Raw genomic sequence first — 14195 nt, forward strand, 5'->3', positions numbered from 1 at the left:
GTGAAGTTATTTGTTAAGGATAAACACCCAGCAAGAAGACAAATATGGACACTACTGGCCACTCCCAGACACAACCTGACGTCAGACAGGCCTGGGCCGAAATCTCACTTGGCCAGTTATTGTTTATGTCACTTTAGACAAACTCATTACATCCCCCAAGTCTCAGTTTCCTCCTCAGGACAGGGGGTACGATTAATACTGCAGGGTGCTTGTGACGATTGACTCAAATAACAGACATAAAAGATCCCCCCTAGATTCTGCCCCATGGTAGGTTCTGGAAGCCCCCATCCACAGATGTTCCTCTTTTTATTAATTGGTGTTGCCTTGTCTAAGTTTTTACACAGCTTTCTAAAATTATTTTTAAAAACCCACGTGCACATCATAAAAACATGAAAAGTATGAAAGAAGGAAGAAAAATCACCCAAGATCCCATCACCCGGAGACAACCACCGTGAACACCCTGGTGCTCTTCCTTCTGTGCTATTTTTAACCGCCCCCGAGCAGCTCCATTCCCTGTATGTTGATCTGTGTTTAAGTTCAGCCACTGTGCCTCCTCTAGCTCAGAAATCATTTAAATGCGAGTTTGAGGAACTTTATCCTCTTGGGACTGTGACGATGTGTGTTGATGGTTTTCTATTGTTCCTGGCTTTGCAAGTTGGGAAAAGCAAAAGCATCCTACCAGAAGAGCGTTTTACTTTTAAAAGAAAATAGAGATATCATTGTGCGGAGATGAGCGACTGAGTCCCCAGCCTCGCTTCCTGTGCTCCCCCACTGGCTGCCTTCCCTTATTTCTTATCACTGGAAAGTTCCCTGGCTGAAATTACCAACCCTGTTGCTTAGCAGTTCATCTGCTCCTATCTGTTCCCCTCCTGTCCCCAGGAACTCTGGGCCATGTGTTCCCTTGGCCCATACGCTGACAAGCATCTTCCTGCCCAACCTGCCACCAGCTCAGGCACCAGCCAGGGCCACCTGCTCAGTGTTTGCCCCTCCCTGACTTCCAGAGGCAAGAGTTGGGAGTGGGAGGACAGAGACGTGGAGAGAGGTAGGGCAAAAAATGATTTCTCAGACAAAGGGACTCCGGGGCCTCTGAGATCTATTTCCCTAGTCCATCCTCACCCCCACTTTTAATTGATCCCTGCTTAGAGGGTGCTTCAGGGAACTAAAAGAGCCAAAAATGGAGCTGGGGAAAAAAGGATGTTGTCACAGGGAGCCTCTAAACTACCAATTTCTACATAGCTCGTTAGCCTCCGCTGAGCAGGTGGGTGATGCAGATAACTGAGCCGGGGTGAGATCTCAGGGTGAAACCTCTGGCTTCTCCCTGGGTTATGGTCCTGCATTCTGCAGCTCCACCCTTATTTGCAGGACATTGTACACATCCTTGTCCTGATTAGCCACTTTGTAGTCCTTTATTATTTTCATAGCTTATTATGTATATGAGAAATGCTGTCCTTTATCTAGCATAGGGTTACCTGAGTTATCTTCTAATTGGGCAATTGAATGGAGAGTAGGAAACCATCTTTCTGCAGTCAGGGTATTAAAAACACCTCCTGTGACCCAAGCAAGGATGCCTCTGCTGGAATTGGAATTGGAATTGGAATTGGAAGTCACTGCAGAAGTTGACTTCATTTCCCAAAGGAGCACAGAGGGCCTTCTGCATAGGGAGGACAGACACCCCAATCCCTGCTTCCTGAAGTTCAAAGCCAGGGAAACCTGTTAAAGATAAACTAGAGAGCTTCCCATCCAAGCCTGCTGGAAGAGGGGGAGCAATGAGGGTCCAGGAAAAAAAAAAAAAACTTGAAGAACGAAAGAACATGGGCCAACTGAGGAAGAGCCCAGGATGACAGAGGAGGGCAGGTCTGTGTGTAGCAGGTGGCTGAGATCAGAAGCCCTTCAGGACTCAGCAGCCTGGCACAGCACTTGTGCCCCAGGGAGCACGTTGGGGCATAACTAAGGTGGGTGTGGGAACTAAAGAGGGGCTCTAGGCTTGGAGCACCCTGGGGATCATCCTCCCTGAAGGCTACCGTGGGAACATGGGCCAAGGAGGCACTGTGGCAAAGGGCTAGTGGGCAGTGGCCAGCCTGGGGAGGCCCAGGACCGTCCTCCAGAGGCAGGGAGAAGCGGGGCCATGGTGAACCTGCTCAGAAGGCGGCAACCTCCCCACCTGGTGTAGACGTGACACGGAAGTTCCTTTGAGACACTGTAAGCCGGTAAATGTTGTGAGCATGGAGGAACTCCGGAGATCATCTCAGATCTTCTGCTTATTTGGCATTTGGGGTTTTACCAGGTTTTAACTTAAATTTATATTTGTTATACTTATTATGTAAAGATAAATGTTAACTATAGGAAATACAAGTCAAAGAAGAAAATAAAAATGGCCCGTACTCCCATTATGCAGGGATCGAACGGTGCTAACATTTTGGTATATTTTCTTCCAGTCTGTTGTCTATACAACAGAACAGTGCATATTATTCTCTAATCTGTATTTTGGACTTAAAAATGATGTTGATGACCTTTTCCCATATCACTTAAAATTTCTCCATATCTCTTAATGTGGCTGCACCACACTCCACTGCATTGTTGTACCATGGTCTAGTTAACAAAGCCCCTATTGTTAGACCCTGAGGTTCTTCCAAACCCCTTTTGAGCTCTGACCTTGTGTCTGATTCTGAGCCTGGCCCTCACAGGATAGGCTTACCCAGAAGGATGAGACAGTGTTTCTGCTCTCAGTTAGTTCAATTTAACTTGAGAACTTCTAGCCAGTATGATGGACTGAGAACATATGGAAAGGTGCTCCTTCCACACACACAAGTATATAAATCTGAATACAATATAACAAAATAAATTCAGTTACACACAGGGCTTCAAAGAAAGAGAGAACTTCCCAGTGTCAGCAGTGAGGGAGGAGCTCAGAACCAGAGTATTGAGTGGGGGTTGAAACCATATTAGGCCAAGGTGGGTTAAGGCTCAGACATGGGGCTTAGGTTTTTTTTGTTAGTTTGTTTTTTAATGGAAGTATAGTCAGTTACAACATGTCAATCTCTGGTGTACTGCATAATGTCCCAGTCATATATATACATACATATATTTATTTTCATATTTTTTTCATTAAAGGATATTACAGGATACCAAATACAGTTCTCTGTGCTATACAGAAGAAATTTGTTTTTGTATCTATTTTATCTATAGTAGTTAATATTTGCAAATCTCAAACTCCCAAATTTATTCTTTCTCATTCCCTTTCCCCTGGTAATCATAAGATTGTTTATTATGTCTCTGAGTATTTTTCTATTCTGTAGATGAGTTCATCAGTGTCTTCTTTTTTTTAGTTTCCACATATGAGTGATATCATATAGTATTTTTCTTTCTCTTTCTGGCTTACTTCAGTTAGAATGATGTTAGCCAGGTCCATCCATGTTGCTGCAAATGGCATTATTTTATTACTTTTTTATGGCTGAATAGTATTCCATTGTATGAATATACCACAACTTCCTTGTCCAATCCTCTGTTGATGGACATTTAGGTTGTTTCCATGTTTTGGCTATTGTATATAGTGCTTCTATGAACATTGGGGTGCATGTTTCTTTTTGAATTTGAGTTCCCTCCAGATATATGGGGTATTAGGGTCTGAATTGGGGTTTTAACATCCATCCAGGGATAGAACTCCTATCCTCAAGTCTAGGTGAGTTGAGAGGCAGTCATAGAGACCTTCTGGCATATAGTTAGAACTTCTGAGGGGAGTAGAAAAATTCAGCAGATCTGTTTGTGGAAAGTTTCAACAAAGTTTGCCATCCACCAGGGTCTTGGGTAGAAGAGAGTCATGTACCAGAAATTGGACACCTTAGCCTGTAATTCTTGTATAAATTTATACCACCAAAGTAATGCTTAGAAACTAACATAAATATTGGTCCAGAACTGGCAAAGCCAGTACGTTGCTAGAAAAAGGCAAAGATACAATATTATATAGACAGATGCTGGAAAGATGCTTTTTATACAGAGGACATGAGATCCCCTCAGAAAACTAACACCACTGAAGAACTCATAATAAAAAAAAAACAGGATCTATGGAAAGCTACACTCTATCATGTGGGACACTTGGAAGGAGCAGAAAACAGGATAATTAGCATTCCAAGTTCTAGAGGAAACAGAACAACATTAACTAGACTATAATTTAAGTATATTTGAATTATTTAAAAACATAAAAAGGAGGAATAAAAATTACAAGAACAGGGCAGAGCAATACAGTAACAGATTTGAAAAGTAGACAAAGAGTGCTTCTAGAAATAAAAACTTGATCATTACGATAGAAACTTTATGAGATGTGAGAAGTCATATATTAGACATGGCTAAAGAGAGAATTAAGGGACCTGGAAGATACATTGAGACTATTACCCAGAATTTGAAATAAGAAACATGAAAGGAAGTTCACATGTATGTCATCAAAATACATCTAGTCAAGTACCATAAGGTGAGAACAGAGAATATGAGAGGGAGATAACAGCCAAAAAAGTATTGGCTGAGAATTTAAATAAATTTAAATTCTTAAATTGAAGACTATCAAGGTCCCATGAGTAATAAATAAAAACAAGTGCACATCTAGAAGCATTGTGGATACATTACAGAAAATACAAAATAAAGAGAAAATCTTTAAAAGGTTTCAGAGATAAAAGATTACATAAAGGAATGACAATTCAACTAAAAGCAGACTTAACTTAGCACCCACAAAAATAGCGTCAGGAAATACATCTTCAAATTGCTGTAGAGCAATAACGAGCACCCTGAAATTCAAATCCTAACTAATCCATCATTCAAAAATGAGGAGGAAGGAGTTTTTAATACAAACAAAGCCCAAGAGAATTTATGACTCACAGATCCCAGTTGAAAAAAAAAAAAAACAAAAAAAACAACTAAAGGATACAAGTCAGTGAGGTGGAGCTGAAGCAGATGGAAGGAGTAGAAAGCCGGAAGCAATGGTGAGAAACATAGCAACAATGAAAAGAGAAACTTTTTGGTCATTCTAAATAAGCACTGACTGTAATAACATCAATAATTCAAAAAGAGTAGGTTTAAAAACAACATGAAACTAAAATGTTGAATCACGGTAAATAGCATAGAAGACAGGGGTGGCCTAGAAGTGGGGGTGGCGGTGGGGAGGTGTACTTACTGTCCTAAAGGGGAGCAGAGATATCCATTACCTTTAAACGTTAAACTTGAGGGTTTGGGTTTTTTTAAGTGGCAATTTAGGAGTAACCACTAAAAGAAGAGAAATACAACGTGTAGCTTTCAAAGCAGTAGAGGCCAGAAAGGAAATAAAGAAAGCAGATCATTCCAGTAGGAGGCATGACTAAGGAGAAAATAGCCATGGTAATCATTATCAGGGCTGTGAAGGGTCTAGGATCTGATAACTCCTACTTATATGCTAGTAAGTTAGTCTCTTACTGTTTCATGGATGCCGTCAGAAGACATGAGACCCGGGGGCCAGAGACAAATACTCACACAGGGTGGCCACCACGAGCATCGAATGTGCTTCAGTTCCTCTAGGCCCCTAAGTCACATGCAAGGTGACACAGAGGGACCTCGATGGATGTTATAGGTTGGTGAGTTTGTATTGCAGCTGAGGAATACTGTGCTTAGGGATTCCATCTTTTAGCAGGCAGTAAACTTGCTGTATGTCTTAAAGGGAGACATTACCTCATTCTACAAGTTTTTTTTGATGCAGACACAACCCTGAGAAATGACCCAGGTAATGAGCAGTCCGAGCCTTACATCCTTGGCATACCCAGCAAGACGTGGAGAAGCAGGAACAAGCCAGTGAGGAGTTTCTCTCCAAACAATTACTAAACACAAAACAAGGTGACAGAAATGAATTAAAAACACATCAGCAATCACAAGTAGCAATTGATTACATTTGCCTTTTTAAAGACAGAATTTGTAAGTCTGGGTCTCAAAAATATGCAATTTATAAGAAACACCTGAAAAATAGCTTGCTGGTTTTGCTTTAGTGCTTTGGCCACATTCTGTTTTAGAAAATGTCGGGCTGCTTGTGTAATGTGTGTGTGTGTGTGTGTGTGTGTGTGTGTGTGTGTGTGTGTGTGTTGGTGGTGATGCTGTTGTGCTAGTGAGGGGGGAGGTGCAATTAATTTCTCTCCTTTTTCCCTCTTTCCTCATCTTTTGTCAAATCCATTCACACCTCTAGAAGACAGATACAGAGCATTTGAAAGTAGTAGCAACAAAGAAAGGCATACTGTGAAAATACTAACCAAAACAAAACTGATGCATTAAAATAAACAGCAAACCAAATATGTTTAAGGTTAAAAAAAAAAAAACAACAACCTTCCCATTGATTGAGAATGAAGCACATCATTACCTTGCGACAAACAGAACAGTCTAGCTAAGAGGAAACATAAACAGCCAAATCCAATATAAGGCAGCATAAAATGAGCGTTAGGTGAGGAGTTCAAACAGCAAAAGTTAGGAATTCCTACAAGGGAGAGATGGCTCTGACGTGAAATGATCCAGAGATGAGTTCCGGATAAAGAACCCACTGCTTTAGATAGATGCCACGTGAGGGTGGCCCATGAAGCATGTAACAAGTAAACTCAAGCTTGTTTGAGACACTGAAATAGGTACGTTGGGACTTTATAAACAAAGGGAGGAAATCAGTGCAGCATGGACCCCAGTGATTGGGCAGATCGGGATCTTGGCGTTGGGTGACTAAGGTCCGAAATCTCATCCCTATAAAAGCCTATGTGTTTTCCTCTGCTCCCCAAATCTGCAACATGTTCCAGCTCTGTTGTGCCCCCTGTGGATGAACGGTCCTGTGTGGGCCTGGGCGTTCGGTCAGAGGTGGTGTGGAACCATCACAGTGCTCTTCTAGAAAAGTGTGGACCACTAACAGTGTGTGAGAAGGACACGGAAGTCCAGAGAAATGACAGGGGCCTGGGCTAAGGTCAGCTAGCTCGGAGCAGAGCTGGGGCCCCGAATCCAGGTCTTCTCACTCTTTATATACACTTCACACAGTAGTAGGAAAGCTTTGGCCAGCTTGCCCTTTTGGTCTTAGCATGTTGGCCACAGCCTACTTTGGCAGATGTCTGGCTGCCTGTGTATGAGAGAGAGAGAGAGTGTGTGTGTGTATGTGTTTGTGTGTGTGGTGATAATGATGTGGTAATACGAGGGTGCAGTTAATTTCTCTCCCTTTTTCCTTCTTCATCCTTTGTCAGATCCATTCAAACCTTTGCAAGACAGATGGGGAAGAGAAACTTCGGGTGAGGGGTGGGTTTTAAAATCTGGCTCCATGGACAGGGGGCCTGCGTTACTGGTTCCCGTGTGACAGTGGCTGCTGGAGACTCTGGGGCACCTGTCTGGGGACGTTGTGGACAAGTGTCCTGAGAACACCCTGTCAGAAGCTGAGGCAGGGCAGTGCACCATCTTGCGAGCCTCCTCCCTCACCATGTGCCGACAAGCTGTTAGCAGAGCCCTAGAGAAAGAGGTCTTTGGGAACAACAGCAACAAAAATTGCCAGTCATCCCATCGGGGCTGCAGACCCTCCCTGCATCTCATCAGCACCGGGGGTGGGAGGAGAGGGGCTGGCAGGCACAGCCTCCACCTACAGGCCAGTGCAGACGCCAGTGCAGGCTGCCGAGGTGGGTGGAGTGGGCGGTGCCCCAGCTCTCAGCTTCCAAAAGGCCTTTCAGATGCTGTGCTTGTTTACCTGATCCCTTGGGTGTGAATTTTTTTTTTAAAGTGTCAGATTCCTGAATTCTTTTGTGTAGGAAATTTTCTAGTTTTATATTTCCCGAACCAGCCAGTGCCTGAAGACCTCTTCCACATCTTTGAACCTTGGGGATTTAATATGATTTCTCTATCCTATGAAGAAAGGTGAATCACCAGAGTCCTGTTGTCAGCTGACCTCATGGCTTGCACTTCCTGCAGTTGCCTACTGCTGATTGGACGTCAGCAGACACCCCAGTCCTGCCACAGCTGGACACCACTCACCTCCAGAGGCCAAGTCCATGCTGGAAATCAGACCAAAAATATCCTCAGGTGTTCCCCTCCTTTTTTTCCCTACTTGTTTCCTCATCTCTTCATGTTTGCATTCCCAAGTTCCCAAGCTTCTGGGAAAGCTCATCTTGGCCTGGAAGCTGGGAGTGAGACGTGAAGAGGCCATAGTCCCCTCTGTCCTCTCACGAAGGAGCATCGGCGGGGGCTGGTAAAAAGTAGCCCCATCCAGCTCCGATTCTGGAGACCCTCCTGCCCTCTCACGTACCCCAGATTGTTTCTCCCAGTTAGTCCTACGCCAGCAGCAACTAGGGCCCATTGTCTTGCTCTATTTGAGTCAAACTGCCTGCACATTTCTCTTTCCAGAAAATAGGGATGGGGTGAAGGAAGGACTTTCACAGAGAGAGAGGGGTGACAGCCTACGGGGAAGAACAAGAAGTGGCTTCTTGAGGTGACTTGTTTTCTCAGCAAAGACAAGCCACGTGCCAGCATTTGCAGCTTGATTCTGGGGCCCTGCCCACCCAGGGAGCCAGGCAAGCTGGGGCCCAGCAATGTTGATACAGCAAACCACGCAGTTTGGTAACGACCTTTTAGAGCTAGGTGCCTGGAAACGGCGATGAATCTTCAATGCAGCTGTTGTCAAATCATAAAGTGCTTTGTTACCATTTCTTACCTAAGGTGGGGAGATCATTATTCACGAAGTTAATTGAGGTGGGTGTGGAGAGTGGGCCCATGAGAGGTTGCAGCGTGGGCAGCGAGACCCTCCCCCAGAAGCCCAGGCTGGCAGGGGAGAGTCACTCTGTACACCCAGCACCTGCTTGACGCGTCAGAAGGCTTTCAAGGCTATTGGGCTTCCGGAACCAGAATCCTCAGAACATCTTCTCCGGCGCCAGAGCTGAAGGGCTCCACCTCCCTGGGGCTGGGGGAGAGAAGGAAGGCTGACCCCCCCTGAACCACAGCTGGCTCAGCTGGGAAGAGGATGAGGAAGTGGCTCCTCATTCTCGTCCGTCCTGCTGCGCCTGCTCCTGGCTCCGCGTGCCCCGAGGGAAGCCAGCTCACGTTTACAGACGTGAAGGCAACTCTGAAAACCAAACACAACAGAAGAGCCAGGTAACTCCCCATCTCTGTCTTAACAGAGAGGCTCCAGAGAGCTCACTTTGGGGCTGGGAGCAGGCTTGGCAAAGCCACTGAGCGCTAGCGGTTTCTCCTAAGCATCCTTGAGGACAGGAGCCTGAACCTTCTCTGCGTCCTCCCCTGTCCCCTCTGCCATCTCCTTTGTCCCCTGGCACTGTGCCCTCTCACTTCTTTTCTTCCCTACGGAACCTGGACAGAGGGGTGAGTAAGTGCTTCTGTTGCGCTGATGCCCGTGACTCACCAGCCGGAAACGGCCTCCCTCGGGAAGACTTCCCTGCGGGGTGTGCTTTCTGTCTCCTTCCATCTCTTCACCCTCGAGGCTCCCCTCCCCTTCCGGCCCCCTGCATCAAAATGAAGTAATGTATAGGTTTCTCTTTTGCTTCTATTGGAATATCAGCTCCACAAAGTTGGGGTGAGGATTCACGCTCTGGAGCCTGAAGGTGAGGATTTGAGTCATGGCTGCGGTACCCACTAGGTGTGGCTCTGGGTGGTCACTTCACCTCTCTAGGTCCCTGTTTCCTTGGTCATAAACTGGGGACATGATAGAACTTGCCTCCGAGGGTGATGGTGGCGATCAGCAGAAATGATCCGAGTTGCCGTTGTCTGCAACATGCTCACATGCAGTGAGCCAGGCACGAGGCTGCTCAGACTTGGATTTGCTCCCGTGTGGAATGAGCAGGCCCAGTGACAAATGGAGGGACTGAGGAATAAGCCAGCCTCCTGTGCCATCGAAGGAACACCCAGCCCCTATGTCCCTTCCCTCTGCCCCACACTGAGCAAATGGATAATACCGCGTAGCCTCAGCCAGGGGACAGATGTCTTCATACGGAAGAGCCAGATCTCCCGGTAGCCAGGGACCAGGCCACGCTGGGAGGCACAATTGAATTTCTCCCTTCCATCTGACAGTTCAGGACTGGATGTTACTTTCCAAATGAAAGCAGTTCTGGAAGGTCATTGGGAACAGCTAATTGTGTTTATGCTGGCACATTTTTAATTCTGTCTCATTACAGCTGCTGTTAAGGCTGCATTATAATAATTGCTTTAGTTCTGCTTTGGTATTTTTGGGCTTCTTTAATGTAGCTGTAATCTATGTGTATATTAAAGCAAGCAGAGCCAAAGTGCAGGGGCAGCGTTATTAGACCAGCAAAACAAATGCTGGTGGAGGGTGTGGAGCAGACCGGCAGGCAGGGAGGGGAGCCATGGCTGGGGGGCCTGGCAACAGCAGGACAAGGGGGGGTCTGGCCCCAGGCCCAACACACTCATGCTGTGACTCTGAGCAAGCTGAAGCTGCCTGTCTCAGTCCCCCATCCATTATGCGAGTTGCAAAGTCTATCTTGGAGGTGCTTAAAAGTTGTTAGGAGAAAAGCCATTGCTGGCAGAGAGCCCGGTGAGGGGATGACTGTGTGGGGCCCGGGAGGAGCTGGAGATCTCCCTTGCAGCCCCCTGAGGAGGGCCACGTGATCTCTAGGGCGGGGGGAGCAGTCAGAGAAATGGTACACAGACAATCCCCCAGTCCCCAGGGAACGTTTTGCTCTGGTCTTCCTTCCCTCACTCCCTGACCTGTTTTTTTTTTTTCTCTTTGAAATTTGGTTTGTTTGAACCATCTCCACCCTCATCACAGTCCTGAACACTCAATGTCTCAGCCACTTGGAGGAGGCCTTCCTGGAATCTGAGACCACTGTGGCTTCTCTGTTTCACACCCTCAAAGGACAGGGGTGTCAGTTTGGAGGGCAGTGTCACTGGCCCTCCTGGACCAGGACACTCACATAGCACTTACTGCATCCCACATTCTGTTCTCAGCATCCACCTGCCGGGTGAATTCATGATCTTCACAACAATCCTACGGACTAAGGATGATATCGTCCTCTTTTAAGAGCAAACAGAGGCCAGAAAAGCCGAGAAATGTACCCATGTAACCAGTAAGTGGCAGGGCCAGAATTCCCGTCCAGTCTGGGGTCGGGTTTACCTCTTGCCCACTGCGTCTGGCTGCCTCTCCCCACCTCTGCCCCTCGCCCTTTCCTCAAGCACCGTTGGTCCTCCAGGCTGGTCAGTGGAAAAATCATCAGAAGTTGCTCTCTGGCCAGAGGCGACATGCCCAGGCAGCCTTGTGGCACTGGTGTGGGTCAGGAGGACTGTTAAAGCAATTGAGGGTGTGCTCATCAACTGAACAAAATATATCCTTTCAGTTCTCCTTTGTCCCCCAAACATGCCTTTGCCTGGGAGCTGTGGGCACTGCAGAGGAGGTGAGAAGAAGGAGGAACTCTTGAAGTTGTGTCCCTACCTGCCTGCACTCCCACCTTGTGCCAGGGCCATGCAGCACGTGGACATTTCCAGAAGGATTCCTGCTGATCCTACTCCCATTTCAAAGACTTTTGTATGAAGGCTTTCAAAGCTTTTCCCAGGGCTTTGCCTTACTACTTCCTCATGCAAAATAGTCTTCATCGTCTGTAACTGAAATAGACAGCCCGTTGCAGCTCAAAAATCTATAGATTCATGGAATCTCAATGCTTAAGGGACCCCAAAGTCAATGCCCCACTGCAGGAACCCCTTTCCAAACATCTTTGCCTGATGCCTGATGGCCTCACCTCAAACACACAGGAACCTGGGTGCCACCTCTGTCACACAGCAGCCTGTTTCATTGCTTTAATGGTTCTAATAATTAAAAAGTTCTTTATTTTGGATCAAAGCCTCCCTCCTGATAAATTCTGCTAATCAGTCCTAGTTTGATCTCAAAATATCAAAAGATTGTCTCCAGCACAAATTATGCTCATATAAATACTTCCTCTTCTTCCTCTGCTGTTTTCTGGTTGGAAAATTTGAGGGTAACTACCAACACCACAGTAGTGTGCTGAGAGCTGGAAAATATAAAGAAAATGAGATGCGGTCTTTGCTCTTGGTCGTGTAATAATGATATTAACAACCGCTAAGTATCAACTTTGGACAAACTGCCTCCTCTTTCGTACGAATTTGTTTATTGGTATGGAAAGCGCAGTTGTGCTGGTGTGCAAACTGTGTCCTCTTTTGACGATAAGAACAATAAAACTGGCTGCCTCCAAGGCTGACTCAGTCCTCTTCCTCCCTCTCTCCCACATCATCTTCCCGGTCACCCTGTGGTCACTGCGCTTTTTATCTCTATTCTTGGTTTTCCTTAATCAGCCCATCCGAGAACCCTCTCCAGTCCTCCCCTTCCTCTTTCCCACAGCAACATGACACTCTCCCCTAAAAACGGTCCTTAATTAGTTAACGAAATTTCCCTCCACGACACAGGCTTCTCTCCCCCAGAAAAACCAGTGACAGACACGAACACCAGTCGGTCTAATTAGTTCTGATATTTCACACACCATATTTGTGAGGCTTTTTTGGAGGGAGGGGAAATGCTTCTATTAAAAGAACAGCAGGGAGGCTTAGATGAGGGGAGGGGCAGAGTTTGGGGTCTTCTTTTGTCATCGCCTGTAAAGCCTTCGTTAAATCAGTACCGCCTGGCCTGGGGACACGCTTCACTTCCTCCGCTTCTATCTGCCTGCCTCGGGCCTCCCCAGGGATGAGACCCATGTCTTTCCTCATTCCAGCGACTTATGAAGTTCCTGACTGAGTGACTTTTCTCGTCTGATGACAGAAATCTATGTGAGGCGAGGTAATGTGAGAAGGGGCAGCACTGAGACCAGGAAAGTTGGACACGGTGCTATCTGTCCTGCCCTTGGCTTGTTCTGTGACCTTGGAAAGACTATCGAACTCTGCAAGGTCCCTCTGCAGCCTGTCGGCGGCGGTGTGTTAGGGTAGAGGAGGGGGAGCGGGAGATAAGATCGTATTTTGAGCTGCTAGAATGGATGTCTATCAAGATCTAGAATATTGGCAATTATAGAGTGTATAAATTAGGAGGGGCTCTTGACTCAGAAAATCAATCCTTCAATTCCTCTGTCACATTTTCTGTCATCTGTTTATACCCTGCAAGGTTAAGAGGTGTGTTTACCAGTCCAAAGGGCTGAACGCACACCTGCGGTGTCCTGCAGCATGGCCACTGTCCCATTAACTGTGCTGGACACCGGCAGCTAGGATTGCTGTCAGTGCTGGGCTTCCCACCCATCCGGGTATCTCAGTGCCTAAACCAAAGCGGATGTTCCCTAAAAAAGTCGGTAGGACCAGATATGAGGCAGAATTCCGAGCCTCACCATGGCATCATGAGAAGAGTGGAGGAAGGGGACTCCAGCTCCCGGAGGTTGGAAGCCAGCCGGTCCAATCATACATCACTCTTCTTTCAGAGCAGGGGGTGCTTACTCACGGGACAGGTTGGAATGGGGTGGAAAGTTTCTTCCTGACAGCTCAGCCGGGGTGCAAGTTCCTAGCTACCAGGGTAAGGCAGAAAGAAAGTCAGGGTGGTGGAGAGTCCAGTTCCCACTACAACCTCCTGTCAAGAATTTCCTTGTTTCTGAACATGACAATGGCTCCAAATCTGTAGCAACTCATATAAATTTGATTCTTACAGAAGCTTTCCAGAGGTTATTTCCAAAAGTCCTGTATGTCTTCTCATAACACATTCTTTTAATATAACTTTTTATTATAAAAGTAAGACATGATTACTGTAAAAAGTAAAACGTGAAAGAAATGTATAATATAAAAGGTAGAGGTCCCCTGCACTCCATAATCAGTGTCCCTCACCTCTCTACCAACCAAAAGTCCATTAACAAGTTTTATGTCCACAGGACATTTTAAAGCAATTTATATAAGCAAGGTTTGGGGATCAGGGGATGAGCTGATGAGTCACACTCTCCTGCTCAGTCAGTGTGATAAAGGAAATTCCCTTTCCAGGTGCCATGGGCTTTGTGACTGGGAAGGACATGCCCGCTTGCTTTGTGTCCTACTGTCAGGGCCCAGTGTTTGCACCCCTCTACTGTTTTCTTCCTTCAGTGTCAGGAATGTTTGACTTGGACTGGATTTCTGCATCTGCAGGGTGGTGACCAACTCATTTCTAAAACGCAGCTGCTTCCAGGGAGTCCCCGGAGACAGGCTTTAGGCTATGACTTATCAGCCCATGATGAAAATTTGGTAGAAGCTCCAAGACCTCAAGA

General features: G+C 46.3%; 1 long non-coding RNA gene across 1 annotated transcript in view; it reads left to right on the forward strand.

Moving 5' to 3' along the window:
• Window positions 1-14195, forward strand: part of LOC116664806 — a 93054-nt gene that overhangs the window by 25064 nt on the left and 53795 nt on the right. The window lies entirely within an intron of this gene.

Source organism: Camelus ferus, chromosome 7 (genome assembly GCF_009834535.1).
Source record: "Camelus ferus isolate YT-003-E chromosome 7, BCGSAC_Cfer_1.0, whole genome shotgun sequence".
NCBI lineage: Eukaryota > Metazoa > Chordata > Mammalia > Artiodactyla > Camelidae > Camelus > Camelus ferus.